We start from the raw sequence: 14,868 nt of genomic DNA, 5'->3' as shown, positions 1-14,868 counted from the left end.
GATGATAATATTTTCTGCCTAGAATTCTTTTGATGATTAACTTATACTGCCTATGTGAAGTTTTGCTAATATGGTTGTTAATACAACTGAAGAAGCAGTAAATGCTAACATTTTATTGTCTGTTATTATGAAGAAAATAAATATATGGAACAAAATAAAAGAAGCAAAGAGAGAAAAGAAGAAGGAAAGGGAGAGGGGGAGGAGAGAGAGAGGGAAGAAGGAGAGAGGAGGAAAATTAATAAATGAATAGAAGAAAGAAACAGAAGGAAAGAGGCACAGTAAGCATATGACTATGGGGTGACTGAAAGCATTTGAAGTGTTTTCCCTAATATGACAGCATTATAAAGCTGTTCGTACAAATGTAAAATATTATGTTCTAGAATTATAAGAAAACATGGTGGGGGAACTTATTCTGTTGACACATAGAAGGGAGCACTGAGGCCCAAGGAAAATGGGAGAGTGTCCACCTCTGAAGTGTGAAAAGGGGGAAGGGCACAGCAGGGGCACTTGAATGCCCCTTAGGTCATGGGGTATGCAGTGCCCCAGGGGGAAGTCTTTTGCTTTGGCAGTTCCCTTGCTGCTTGGCTATGGGGCACGTGAGTGTTCACTCAGACTGTGTCCAAGGCTGCAATCAACAAAGGATCCTGGAGGTGAGGAGTGGTGAAAATCAATCTTTCAGGGCTCAGAAAGTGCTTTTTGTAGCTGAATATGACTTATTTATCTTCATCTTTCTGTGGCATAGATATGAGGCAAGCATTATTGATTAAAAACTGAAGAGGTAAAAATCTAAGAGGGAGGGAAAGAAAGAGAGAGAATGCAGGCACAGAAAGAAAGAAAAAGAGAACAAAGGAATCCTAATATCGTTGAATTTCAGTCCAGATTTCCTGAGGATGAGATAAGCTAACTTTCCCCATTTCCTTTAACTTCCCATTGAGATCTTCTCATGGGGAACTTTCATACTGTCCACTGATACTATCTAATCCAGTCTTTTCAAAAATTTTCCAAGAACTATTCAGCTGGAATTCATTACATGAGCAAAGTACTTGGATTACATTCCTTAGTAGGTGGGTTTCTCCCCTCTGCCATGTTAGACGGGACCCGTGTCTGTAATGGTGATGTGCTTGCCTCATTTGGCTCTTTGAACATTTAGTATCCAATACAGGGCAGTAAGAAAGCTGACCATTGTGCCATGAGGATAGGGATATTGAGGATGGGTTATGTTTGATGTCTTTGGAAGACAGGGTCACTAGGATGCCTGGGTCAGGTAGCAGCGATACTAGAATTCCTAATAAGTATTTGGCAAATAACCCCTTTCCATTGTGTTGTCTCGTTCTAAACTATACTGAGTTAATTTGCCAAGCACTTACTCAGACACCAGGGGAGAGATTACACATGATTCCAACAAATACTGAGCCCCTCTCATGTGCATGACATTTATGTTAGATTCTGGGCTTAGAGGAAACTGAGAGCATGCCAAGGTCACCAGGTAGACACAACTATAAATAAGGTTAATAAGCTAATGGGAAAAAATACTAGCATGCATCTTAGTAAGTTAGGAATAACCACTAAAATTTCAAAAGAGAATCTATAATTTTTAAACCAGCAAAGAAACATTTGATGTTTCCAGTGGAAGGTAGGGAAGGAGGAAAGAAACAGAAGTGGAAAACAATTAATTGAACAAAGAAATCATTAAATGTGTAGGTTAATTTCAAACGACACTGATGGCCTAAAACAAAAACAGTGTTTATTTATTTTTTATTGATGTATAGTTGAATTACAATGTTGTGTTAATTACTGCTGTACAGCAAAGTGACTCAGCTATACATATATAGACGTTCTTTTTCATATTCTTTACCATTATGGTTTATCACAGGATACTGAATATAATTCCCTGTGCTATACAGTAGGACCTTGTTGTTTATCCATCCTGTATACAATAGTTTGCATCTGCTAATCCCAAACTCCCAATCCATCCCTTCTCCATCCCTCACTCTTGGTAACAACCAGTCTATTCTCTATGTCCCTGATTCTGTTTCTGTTTCATAGATAGGTTCATTTGTGTCATATTTTACATTCCACATATAAGTGATATCATATGGTATTTGTCTTTCTCTGTCTGACTTACTTCACTTAGTATGATAATCTCTAGTTGCATCCATGTTGCTGCAAATGGCATTATTTCATTCTTTTTTATGGCTGAGTAGTGTTCCATTGTATATATGTACCATATCTTCTTTATTCATTCATCTGTCGATAGGCATTTAGATTTTCGCCATTTGATATTATATAGAGCTGGGAGGTCTCTTGTGGAGCAGTGTCCTGAAGTTGGCTCTCCCACCTCAGAGGCACAGCACTGACTCCTGGCTGCAGCACCAAGAGCCTTTGATCCACACGGCTCAGACTTTTTGGAGGTCTGAGGTCTTCTGCCAGTGTTCAGTAGGTGTTCTGTAGGAGTTGTTCCACGTGTAGATGTATTTCTGGTGTATCTGTGGGGAGGAAGGTGATCTCTGCATCTTACTCTTCCGTCATCTTCCCCCTGGTCTCTCCCCTCCTTTCTTACATGTGTCTCATGTGAAACTGCATCTAGACATTGCTTGGAACACTCTCTGCTTTGTTGGTTACACTGCCAATATTCAATTGACAGGTAATAATAAAAAGACGGTGACAAGCTCAGTGGCCCAGCCACTATATTGCTCTTCTTCTGATGTTATTTTTACATCTTTTAAGTTTCCTCTTCAAAAAGTGTAGCTGAAAACAAGCACAAAGTCAGGACAGATATGAAATATTTTGAGATATGTTTTATATAAACATAAAGCAAGTTTATAATTTTTGATAATGTCACCAGTTCACTACAAATCTTATTTCCTCAGCTACTTGTTTCAAAATAAGTACAAAAGAATGAGTAAGTGACTAGTCACTAGTCCTAGACTCATATATGGTGTTTGGCATTAATAAACGATCAATAATGCTAGAGGCTCTCAGGTCATTACATAGGAGTGTACTGAAAAGGAAGGAAGGTCTAGGTTGATGATCATATTAAGGACTTTGAATGGCCAGAGAGTAGCACCAAGGCTTCTGGGAGATAGGAGACAGCATGCACCATTCCTTGATTTATTGAAACATATTGTGTTTTCAAGGTGTTCTGAAAAGCAGACACTAAGTGAGTATTACACATAAAAGAAAAATTTAGGGGTATTTCTTGTGAGGGAAAATGGGGAGAAGATGCAAGAGGAACCATCAGACAGCACAAAGGTCTAACCCTTGTGAAGGAGAGAAGGGAGAAAGGAAGATTGCATGGATGTGTCTTAGACTTACAGAGCAGTCCTAAGAAAGTTCAGCAGGCCAATGGAGAGTCCTTGAGGCAAAGTCAGTCATCAGAGGAGTCTCAAATGTCCCAGAGGTTGGTCTGCATTAGTATTCCTGCTGCACTTCATCACTGGCTGAGAGCAGCCTAGAGGAAAGGAGGACTTTCTACGTAAATGTCCTGGTAGGCTCAGGGTTTAGTAGCAGGAACTGCTGGTCAACCACAGTCAGAAATCTGAAAGCATTTGGATATCTGAAAGGTTGATTTTCAAGTTTCCAAGACTATTACATACTCAGCACTGTATCAGCACTCTACTACACACGAAAGGGGGTAGGGACAAGTGGGTAGGCATTATGTATGGAATGTTCGTGTCCTCCCAAAACTTATATGGTGAAGCCCTAACCCTCAGTGTTATAGTATTAGGAGGTGGGGCCTTTTGGAGGTAATTATGTTTAGATGAGGGCATGAGGTTAGGACCCATGATGAGATAGATTATTACCCTTATAAGACAAGGAAAAGACACCAGAGCTTCCAGTCTCCCCACCATGTGAGGACACAGTGAGAAGGTGACCATCTGCAAGCCAGGAAATGGACTCTCATTAGAAACCAAATATGCTAGCGTCTTGCTCTTACATGTCTCATAATCCAGAACCACGAGAAATAAATGCCTGTTGTTTAAGCCACCCAGTTTAAGGTATTTTGTTAAAGTGGCCTGAGCAGACTACAACAGTAGGTTACAAAGGAAGGTAGGGAAGATACAGAGGTGAGGAAGATGCCCTAAAGGTGCTAACGATATAACGATGGATGCAGACATACCCACATAATAAAAGAGACAATAGAAAAGTGCAAAATAGTATTAATAGGATATGTATTGTGAAGATAGAATTAATAATTTCAAGTAGGTAGATCAAGGAAAATTTCACAGAGGAAGTGACATTTGACTTTGGTCTTGATGAAAAAGGTGTTTTATAGGTAAACGGTAGAAAGACACTCCATGATGCAGGAACAGCATAAGCAGATGAAAGGAAGATTTGGCATGATGTAGAACTGGCAAATGTTAAGGCAATCATTATGACAGCATAGGTTATTTGGAGACATTTTTTTAGGAGAAGGAAATGGAAATGTGGGTTGGGGCTGATTATAAAGGCTGATTGGTTATCCTGCTTAAAAGTATGTGTCTGGGGCCTCCCTGGTGGCGCAGTGGTTGAGAGTCCGCCTGCTGATGCAGGGGATGCGGGTTCGTGCCCCGGTCTGGGAGGATCCCATGTGCCGCGGAGCGGCTGGGCCCGTGAGCCATGGCCGCTGAGCCTGCGCGTCCGGAGCCTGTGCTCCGCAGCGGGAGAGGCCACGACAGTGAGAGGCCCGCGTACCGCAAAAAAAAAAAAAAAAAAAAAAAAAAAAAAAAAAAAAAAGTATGTGTCTGTGCATGTGCATGCATGTGTGTGTATTTTGTTTCTTCCTGGAATGCAGCAAAGAGTCATTGCAGGTTTTGCTCAAGAGGGCTAGTGTGGTGTGATACAAGCAGACTTGATTACCAGAGAGATTCTTTAGACTGTAGTGTGGAGAGTGGATTAAAAAAGAATGAGACTAAAGATAGGAAAGAGTGAAGATAGAGAAAGCAGTTAAAATGGCATTGCTTCAGTTCAGGGAGAAACGTGGTGAATTAAAAACTGAAAAAAGAAAAGAATGGAATAAAATAAATTCAAGATACATTTCAGAGGTGGAATTGACAGGATCTTGTGCATAATTAGGTGGAAGATGGGAGCAAAACAAATCCTCTCCCCATAAGCTACATAGTGATTATATCTACAAAGTTATCTCCTTGCATATCTGCAGGGAAGCCTCTTGCAGATAATTGGATCCAGTTCTTGAGCCAAATATATACTTTTCTTGTAAATTCTTAAATTGGCATTCTGTTTTATTATCATGGTTTTATTATTATGAGTTTAGTAAATGTTTTTCAGCCACATATAAGTTGAATAATTCTGGCTTAACTCATACCATTGATTTCCTAGACTGTGATCCTTCCTCCAACATACTGCTCCCCTTTAGTAAATACCCTTCCTGAAGCCAACACCTGACATCTCTTGAAACACCTGACATGAAATGGAAACTGAGTAATGAACATGTGGAAATGTTTGTGGGCCTTTGTTCTGTGTGTGAGGTCAAGTCTATGTACCAAAAAAATTGATATCTATCTCTTGGAAAAAGAGTTGGAACAGATTAGTTCCATGGCTCCTCTCAGAATTCATCCTGATGTTCCAATCACTGTATTATATCTAACTCAGGAATATTGGGAGGACTGGAAAATTTTGTTCTGAAGACATCTCAGAATAAGGAGGACAGCAAATCTAAACATGACAGGCCTTTCATTCAGTTGACAATTATTTTTGGTGCCTGCCATATGCCAGAAACTATCACTTCTAAAACTACTACAATTACTACCACTAATAATAAAAAAACCTATCAATAATAATGATCGGATTATACCTCATTCTATTTAAAATGTCCCTTAATGCTAGGATATATCAATCCCATGTAGTTATCTCTCTGCCTTGAGGACTAAATGAACTTCTTCCAAAACCAAGATTATTCAGCATTCTCTAGAAATCTTCAATCCCCACAAATATTAAAGATTCATAAGCAGGTTCTAGCTCATTATAAAAAGTGACTTTCATAACCTGGCCTCACACACTGAACAGATGTCCTTCTAGAGGGTCTGTCTCACCATGCCAACAATTGGAATTTTCATACCTTTCTGTTTTTTTGTCTTACAATTTATAGATATACCAAGTTCATATTAAAATTTAGTATCTCATTCAACAGATATATATTGGATCTACTATATGCTGGACATTATTTGAGGTGCCCAGAACATACTTCTGTACAAGACAGACATGGTACCTTTCCTCGTAGAATTTGTAATCTAGTAGATGAGAGAAATAATATACAAATAAGTGGATAAATAATTATTTGGAATGATGTGACTCACAGATATAATAAAACAGGGAATGTGATGTAGTGTGACAAATACAAATGCTAGACTCACAGACCAACTCCTCCATAAAATACTTCCTTTCCTTCTTTATAGCCATATCAGACTCATGACAAGATTAATTCATTGTGTTTAATTAAACAACTATTTATTAAACATCCATTCTATTGAACTATTCTAGTCAATGAGGATAGAGAAACCCAGAGAAGATCATTGCCATCGTGGAACTTATATTCGAGTGGACATGGCATTTTTTGTCACTGGTTCCATTAATACTTGTAGTCTATGTGTTCAGAGTTCTTCCCAAATAATGTGGTGTCCATATCAGATCAATCAACTAACAGAGAAATTTGGAGGTGACAGCCCTGAGAGGAACAAATGTGCTAAGATGAATCTTAATTTAAATATCAAAAACCATTAGAATGCTGAAGTTTAATATTTCTGCTTTGTAAGTTATATGTTTGTATGCTAGTTACAGGTTTTTACTATTTACCACACAAAAGAATGATCACAAGAAAAATTTTCTGCCAAATTACAGTTAGTATAGAACAGATTATCATTTGGAAAATGGTTTACTTAGAGTGGAAAAGTTGAACAAAATGTTAATAAAGTCATGAGGCTGTTACTTTCCTGAATACTGATTTAAATAGTAAAGGTCTACCCAGAATAAAAGACATCATAGACATAAAAATAGAGCAGCCTTCAAACAAATGGCTTTTGAATTTCATGGGGATGGTTTAAAGCAATTTCACAGAAGCACCTAGGCTGAGAAATATGTTTGCTGCTGTTATTTAAAAAAGGAAGTTAGTCATCATTTTTCTAGAAGCAATGGAAGTTGAAAACATTGAACCATATCTTTGTCACATTTCTGAGCCCCTACTACATGCAGAATACTGAGGAACATAAAGATATACAACACAGCCTCTGCCAAGATTTCTGAATGGTCACCAGGAACAGAGAAGTCTCGGTAATGTTACAATTAACAAGTTAACCACAAAGGTATCCAGAAGAAATATATTAACATTGAATTAAGCAAGAGTGAGAAAATAATTATTTATAATCATACCACCAGTAAATATCAGGCATTATTAGTTTTTATAATCGTAGCATATTCAGTGGTAAATGTATTCTCTACAAATTGTCACAGAATTTAAATTTACTGGCATGTACACAAAATTAAGTTTTATCTGAAATTTTCCTTTTTAAAAGGTTGTTTTCAATCATATCACTACGTTTTATTAACGTGGCATCAGATTACTTGTTTAATGACATTTCCATTTTTAGCTATTTTAATGGCATTATGCACACATAGCCATGTCAATGCTTATAACCAATGCATGTCAGTTCCTTTATGGAATGGAAGCCCAAGCAGCTTACCACCTAATAATATACCATGACACTATATTATATGAAGAATTTACATTTCTTTGTGTATTTTGTGACCTTTATTCAGTAAGATGCAAGTGTTTGATAATGACTTTAACATTAATAAGCTTGTACTTAGAAGCATCGAAGATGTTGCTACTATTTTGACTGACTCTTCATTCACCACTATCCTGGTCTATTGATTTACACAGAACTTTAATTTGTGATGCCCTACTGTCATTAGAACATTGACTTGAGTTGTTTTTTATTAATGGTGTTAAGAACTATGAAGTGTCTGGGTTTTTATCATGCTTGAAAGACAAAAGTTAGCCTGCCACTATTTCATACATGCCAGCAGAAGGCATAAGATTCCTGCGTCAGAGACAAAGGACTTTTTACAAACAGAAGAGCAGGCAGAACGCGCTTCATACTTGCATTAGTTCCTCTTGCCCACCCCCGCAAGTCCCATGGGGATGATACAGAGTGGACCAGGTGGATGGTGTACAAGCAGGAGATCTGGGTCATAACTGAGGAACCCTGTGCTTAAACAATCTTATAAAAGGGCTGCTGGCCAATCTGCCTAACATTTGCCCCAGAGAATGACATTATTTTCATTATCCTGCTAAGAAAGTATAAGAAAGTATACCTATTCTCAGCCCTAGAGGGAGACACTATCTCTATCTTCCAAGGTAGTTTGCTGTACAGACATCCTTGAGAAGAGTCTGGAGCAAAGATGTTAATGCCACTTGATCAGAAGACTTGAAGAGAGACCCATGGAGACATGTCTCCCACTGTTTGTGGATTGTGCTAATTTATCTACATATAGTCCATTTAAGTCAACAATTAGCCTTGTGAACTACTTGAGAAGAGACTGCTAGTCCTCTGAGATTCTCTGTGGCCTGCTCATCTAAAGGTAAATGACCACGGGACGTGCATTCATTTACCATTGCATTTCTGAATGGGGTTTCCCGTGTATTTTGTCAGGGTCCATGTGTTTGGTAAAAACTGAAATGAAGTGGATTCAGTGGAGATGCAAAAAATAGATGTACTCGTGTATAGTACCTTCATTCAGATAACATAAACTTAGAATGGTTGAAGTTAATGTCTAGACATTCTTTGATTTCCATTTCCTTTGCTAATAATAGGAGAGTAACAGTACTATTTGAGGAATGCGATAGCATACACATGCAATGCTTATACCCTTGCCATATTTGTTACTAAAGCATTCCACTTCAGGAGAGAAAAACTGCACATATATACATTGAAAAGCCTTTTTCGGTTATAGTGTCCAAAAGTTTAACTGTCAACCAGGGATATTTGCTAAGAATTTTGAAGGGCAAGAGCTGATCAACTAACCACATTTACTCACCATCAGAAGGTTACTAATGGTCTTTTCTTGACTGAGGCTTTGATATTTGTGTCAATAGATAAAATTGACTCTTGGAATTGTGATAATTCAAATATGACTATAGTTGATGATGGATGAACATGTACTAATTCAACTGTAATATGTGTGACAGGCTAATCAGCATGAGACCCGAGAAATCCAGTTTCTATATTAATAGCAGCTACCCAAAAGTTACAACCTGGGAAAATCTTCCCAAAGCAGATGGGCAAATTCACTCAGATTCCTGTGAACTATCAGAGGATAAAAGCAATCCAGAATCAAAGAAAATACACCATGGTGGTAATTTAGAATGGGGAAACTTCAGATAGAAGAGATACTGCATCTTTTGGAAAGAATGCAACATGAATATAAATGAGTTGTACCAAATACTGCCTCTAATAGGTACCCATTTGAGGCCAATGTTGTTCTTGAAAATGTGCAATATTTCATGATCAAAGTCGATGGTTCCTGAACAGGAACAATCATGAGACCTAAGATTTGTAGGATCTTTAGAAGCATGTAGAAGGCAGGGAGTACTTTTTTTTTAAAGTATTTGATGAATTCATGGAGTGAGATAAATTTGAAAGTGCTTTAGAAAATGAACTTTTTATGAAATTATAAGCATTTTGCATATAGATATATATTTTGATTTTAATATTACATTTTAAAATGAAACAATGATAAGCAGTTCAAATTATTTTAGAAAGCAGGGGAGATATGTGAATAAAATACCTTTGTGGTCATGGATTGTACAACCTTGGTCCCTATTTTATACAGTTAAAAAAAATTTTCAAATCTTCTTCGCGTGGCACACAACATCTCACAAGGTAATTTTGACTTATTTTCAGTCTTCTGCTGCTTCTTCACATGCACACCAAGCATTCATTTACCAAAAGCAACACACTTCTGCATGTTTCCATGAATTTGCACATTCCTTTGCCTTGAATATCCTGTTCTCTCTTATCTGCCAAACGCTGCTTCATTCTTCAAGGCTCACCACGAATGAATATCTCCTTTCCCATAAAGCCATCTCTGGCACAACCCCTGCCGCCATTCTTCTGTCTCCAACCTAGTTTCTCCCAAGAAAACGTTTTACATGGCTTTCTCGTAACACTTGTTATATTGCTTTCTATATTGCAATGTAACCTGTTTTTCTCACTTGTCTGTAAAATTCTCAGGGGGTGAGAATGTGTTTTATTCTTTGTTGTGACCCCAAACACGTGTTGAGGGCTCAATTAACATTGAATATAGATCATACATTTCTTGATCCTCATCTTACCTGACATTTGACCACTCCACATTTAAATACTCTCTTCTTTTGGCTTCTATAATGTCACTCACTCCTGATATTTTCCTCCACTTCTTGAGAAAATACTTCCTAGTCTCTTTGGTACTCCTTTCTAGGCTAATGCCTTAAATATCATCATTCTCAAGGCTCTGGCTCTTCGCTATGGTCTTCTCAATATTGAATATCTCTGCATAGTCCCTGTATTCCCATTATTTTATCATTACCCACATGCTGATGAATCCCAAAGAAATACCTCTAGCTCAGACTTTGCTCTCCTACATGTGCATCCGTACCCACCTGCAGTGGTGTACCAAGGAAGGAGTAGCGGGTGATGGGAAGAGTCACCTCCAGTACAGAAGAGTATTTTGTCCCTGGAATTGCTTAGTATTACTAGCACATGGCAATAATAAGAAGCAGATCCGTTTTAGTCAATTTTATTATTGCTTACAAAATCCCTAGAGACCATGCACCAATTTATTGCCTCTGCTTGGAGGGGGGACAGCTCGCATGGTTCCACTTTTGATATGTGCAGTTGTCTACTGACACCTTTTGCTTGATTGTTTCCTTGATATCTCACACGTATAACGTCTGCAACTGATCATAGCTATGCCCCAAACCTATTCTTCCTCATGTGTTCCTGATCTTAGTAAATCATACTGCTGTCCACTAGGCTCACAATACAAAAATACAGAAGTGACTCCAGATTTTACCTTATTTCACCTCCCCTCCACACATCCTGACAGTTACAAAGGCTTGCTGATTCTACCTCAAAAATAAATATCTAGTCATCTACTTTTGTCCATTCCGACTGTACCCCAGGATACTCGGATCTCTCACCTGATGATTAATGGTCTCCTCTCGTCTCCTATCTCCACTTTTGATTCCTCCAACTCATTCATCTTTATCACATTTTAGCCATTGTGATGTCTTTAAAACATACAACTGATCTTGTAATTTTACTGCTTAACATGTTATAATGTCTCCTTATTGCCCTTAGGATTAATTACAAAATCATAAGACTCTGTATGATCTGTCCAGAACTTCCCACACTACCCTTTAACCTTCTTTCTCTCTTCACTAGGATTGCAGCTTCATGAGGGCAGGATTCTTTGTCTTAGTCACTGCTGAACCCTCAGTGCCTGGAAGAGCATTTAGTTTATAGGAGGCACTCAAAAAATACTTTCCAAATAACTGAAAGCATTTTTAAAATCTTACCTCCCACTTCTTTCTGTTGGATTTAACCATATGGAATCTCCATTGCATCTACTATAGACTAATTTTAGTCCCCCTAAAGGCTTATGATCTTTCCTATCTTTGAGTCTTAACAAATCTTCCTACAGTCTTCAACTCTGTTTTAACCCTGAACAGTCTCCATGCTCTTCTCTTGGCCAGATCTTACTCGTCCTGTAGGTCTCACCTAAATATCACTTTCTCCAGGTTTTCATGACTTCTCGGTCTAGATTAGGTCTTCCTATTATATTTTTCTTTGAATACCTTATACTTTTGCTTATAATATGTGACATATGTGTTATCTGTTCACTGCCTGTAGAAAGCACTATAAAGACGGGGCTCTTGCTGATCTTATTTACCACTTTATGTCCAGTAACCTGCAAAATGTTCAATATATGTTCAACAACTATTAATTGAATGAATGACTTAATGATGGGAAACAGATAGTATACGGAGATGCCAGGATTGGAGATGTGTGTCCCTTTGTTTTTTAAGTGTGTGAAGTATGTTTGTTTTATACTAAAGATAAAGAACAAATTTACAGAACTTAAAACACAGAGAGGGGATAAACAATAGATTAAGGTCCTCGAGAAGGGAGGGATGGGATTCAGAGAGATTAAATAGATACAGGCCTGTATAACCAACTGCTGACTGGACATTTCCCCTTAGGTGGCCCAGAAGAACACCAAAGCAGCAACAACAAAACATCTGCCCTCCCTCCAGCACACCTGCTCTCAGTGAACAGCAGCACCATCCACCGGCTGCCCAAGTCAGAAGCCTGGGAGCCGCCCATGACTCCTCAACCTTCCTTCGCTCCCACATGCAATCCATCAGCAAGGCCTTTCAGGTGCCTCCTCCACCAGACTTTGTTCTCAACACGGAAGAGAACCATGTTGGTCTTTTCACTACTGGATCCTCAGAAAACAGGACAGTGCTTAGTATTTTGTAAACATTGAATAAATATTTGTTGAATAAATGAATGAAGAGATATGGGAACATATGTATATGTATAACTGATCCACTTTGTTATAGAGCAGAAACTAACACACCATTGTAAAGCAATTATACTCCAATAGACATGTTAAAGAAATGAATAGAAAATGTAACTACATTAAGTAAGGAGGAGGTAATTAGAGGAGGCAGAACAGAAACAAGGAGGAGGCATCTACAAATAAAAAGGCCTAACAAATCATATCCTACAGTTAAATTAGTAAATAGTATCAACAAAACTGGGCCTTTGCATAATTAGTCTGGTCATCTGAATGGGTGGTGTATATGGATTATATTGATATATTACAAAACTCCTAAATATTTCTATATAAACCATGTTGTGACAGATCCAATGATGCCATTTAGAAGGGGCCCTTCTTGTTGCCAGCCTAATCCATTTAATCTAAATCCAAGTATGGGATTACTGACATCATCATCTTTGGTTACTGAATTTAGTCACATCGAACAGGGAAATGTGTCTCATGTTACCTTTCTATGCAAATAGGTCTCATGTCACTAAATACTAGCTTATGTCTGTAACTAGGTCAGTTCATCTCTCTGCAGGCTCAATTTCTTCCTCCAAAAACCAAAAATGAATACAACAAAAACAGCAACAGCAACAACCACAGCAACATTCTGCTTGGACCACTCAGACAATTCTTGAAAATATATGTTAAATTGTAAAGCATGAATTAGCCCAAACAGATATGAATCATCTTTACACAGAAGAAGCATACCTGTATTAAAAGCAGACATACCTATTTCTAACATCCAACCCAAGAAATACATTGTTTTTCCCTGGTGCTTTGGTGACAATAAAGAGGTCAATTCAAGGTTCCACCACATCATATGTATTCTTCGTGTATTTTGTTTGGAGAAGTGTAAATCCTTTTTTTTTTTTTTTACATTTTTTCCTCATAAGAAAAAGTCAATCAAACTTAGAAATATTGCCAGCTGGGCTTCCCTGGTGGCACAGTGGTTGAGAGTCCGCCTGCCGATGCAGGGGACATGGGTTCGTGCCCGGGTCCGGGAAGATCCCACATGCCGTGGAGTGGCTGGGCCTGTGAGCCGTGGCCGCTGAGCCTGCGCGTCTGGAGCCTGTGCTCCGCAACGGGAGAGGCCACAACAGTGAGAGGCCCGCGTACCGCAAAAAAGAAAAAAAAAAAGAAATATTACCAGCTTTACAGTTTTTTTTCCTTCTTAGTCTAATAGATGAATGTCAGTAGGTTTGTTAATTTTTTTTTAATAAGAGAAAGTGCCCAAGGCCTGAACTTCTAGCTGTCAGATTTCTAGAGTACATTTCTGTACACTTCCCATAGATTTCAAATGGTTCAATTTATCCTCCTACAACAGGCTGCAAGTAGAACCACTCAGTTCCCTTAAAAAGGCCTGTATATTCATCAACCACTAAACTGAGGAGTCTACCCTCCTACACACTTTACCCCATCCTCATTCTCAGGAGCTCTAGGTTTTCTGAAGTATTATTAGAGTATTCAAGCCATACTCGCCAAACCATTGTCAATTTTTGCAGGCTTGATTTCTGACAGTCATCTTCCTGACTCAACTTACCATATGTTTATTTACTATGTCATAGATTCCAAGGACTTTTTGATACCTTGCACATGATTCAAGGCCTCAAGAAGTTGAAAATCTAGTACCATTTATGAAAACTCTTAAGTTACTGTGTCAATTGTGAGATTAGGGTAATGACCACAACTTCAGTGAGTAGCTAAGCGAAGTAACGTTACTGCATTGATTCCATGGGGTTGCTATGAGGATTAAATGTGCAAATACATGTAAAGCTCTTGGAACAGTGTCTGGCATGTTGTCACTGCTAAATATGAGTCAGTGATTATATATTATCCTATTTTACAGAGAGGACTCTGAGAAAGTAGCAGATTTAGGATATCAGTTCAGATTTATCAGACTCGAAACCTGTGTTATCCTTATTACCACACACAGCTCTGCAACCTGAACAAATGGGACATTTCTTTAAGATCTCTTTAGTAAAGATTAATTGAAGGAATATTGACCTGTATTGTTACATCCATAAATCTCTAGTAAGGAATATTGTACACACACTGGATCATGTACTTTTCACAACATCCTGATGCTTTAGGAACTCTTATTATGCCTTTTGCACAAATGAGACAACTGAGGGACATAGAAGTTAAATACCTTGTGTAAGGTCTCACAGCCAGTAAGTGATGAAGCTAGGGTACCAACACAGCTCCGTCTAATTCCAAGAACCACACTTTTGACCAAAGGTTCTGTGGCCTTTGACTATAATTCCAGGGTATAGTTATATC

The sequence above is a fragment of the Hyperoodon ampullatus genome (genome assembly GCF_949752795.1).
Source record: "Hyperoodon ampullatus genome assembly, chromosome: X".
In the NCBI taxonomy this organism is placed as follows: Eukaryota; Metazoa; Chordata; class Mammalia; order Artiodactyla; family Ziphiidae; genus Hyperoodon; species Hyperoodon ampullatus.
The sequence above is the reverse complement of the archived record's forward strand: the minus strand, read 5'-3'. Positions refer to the sequence as shown.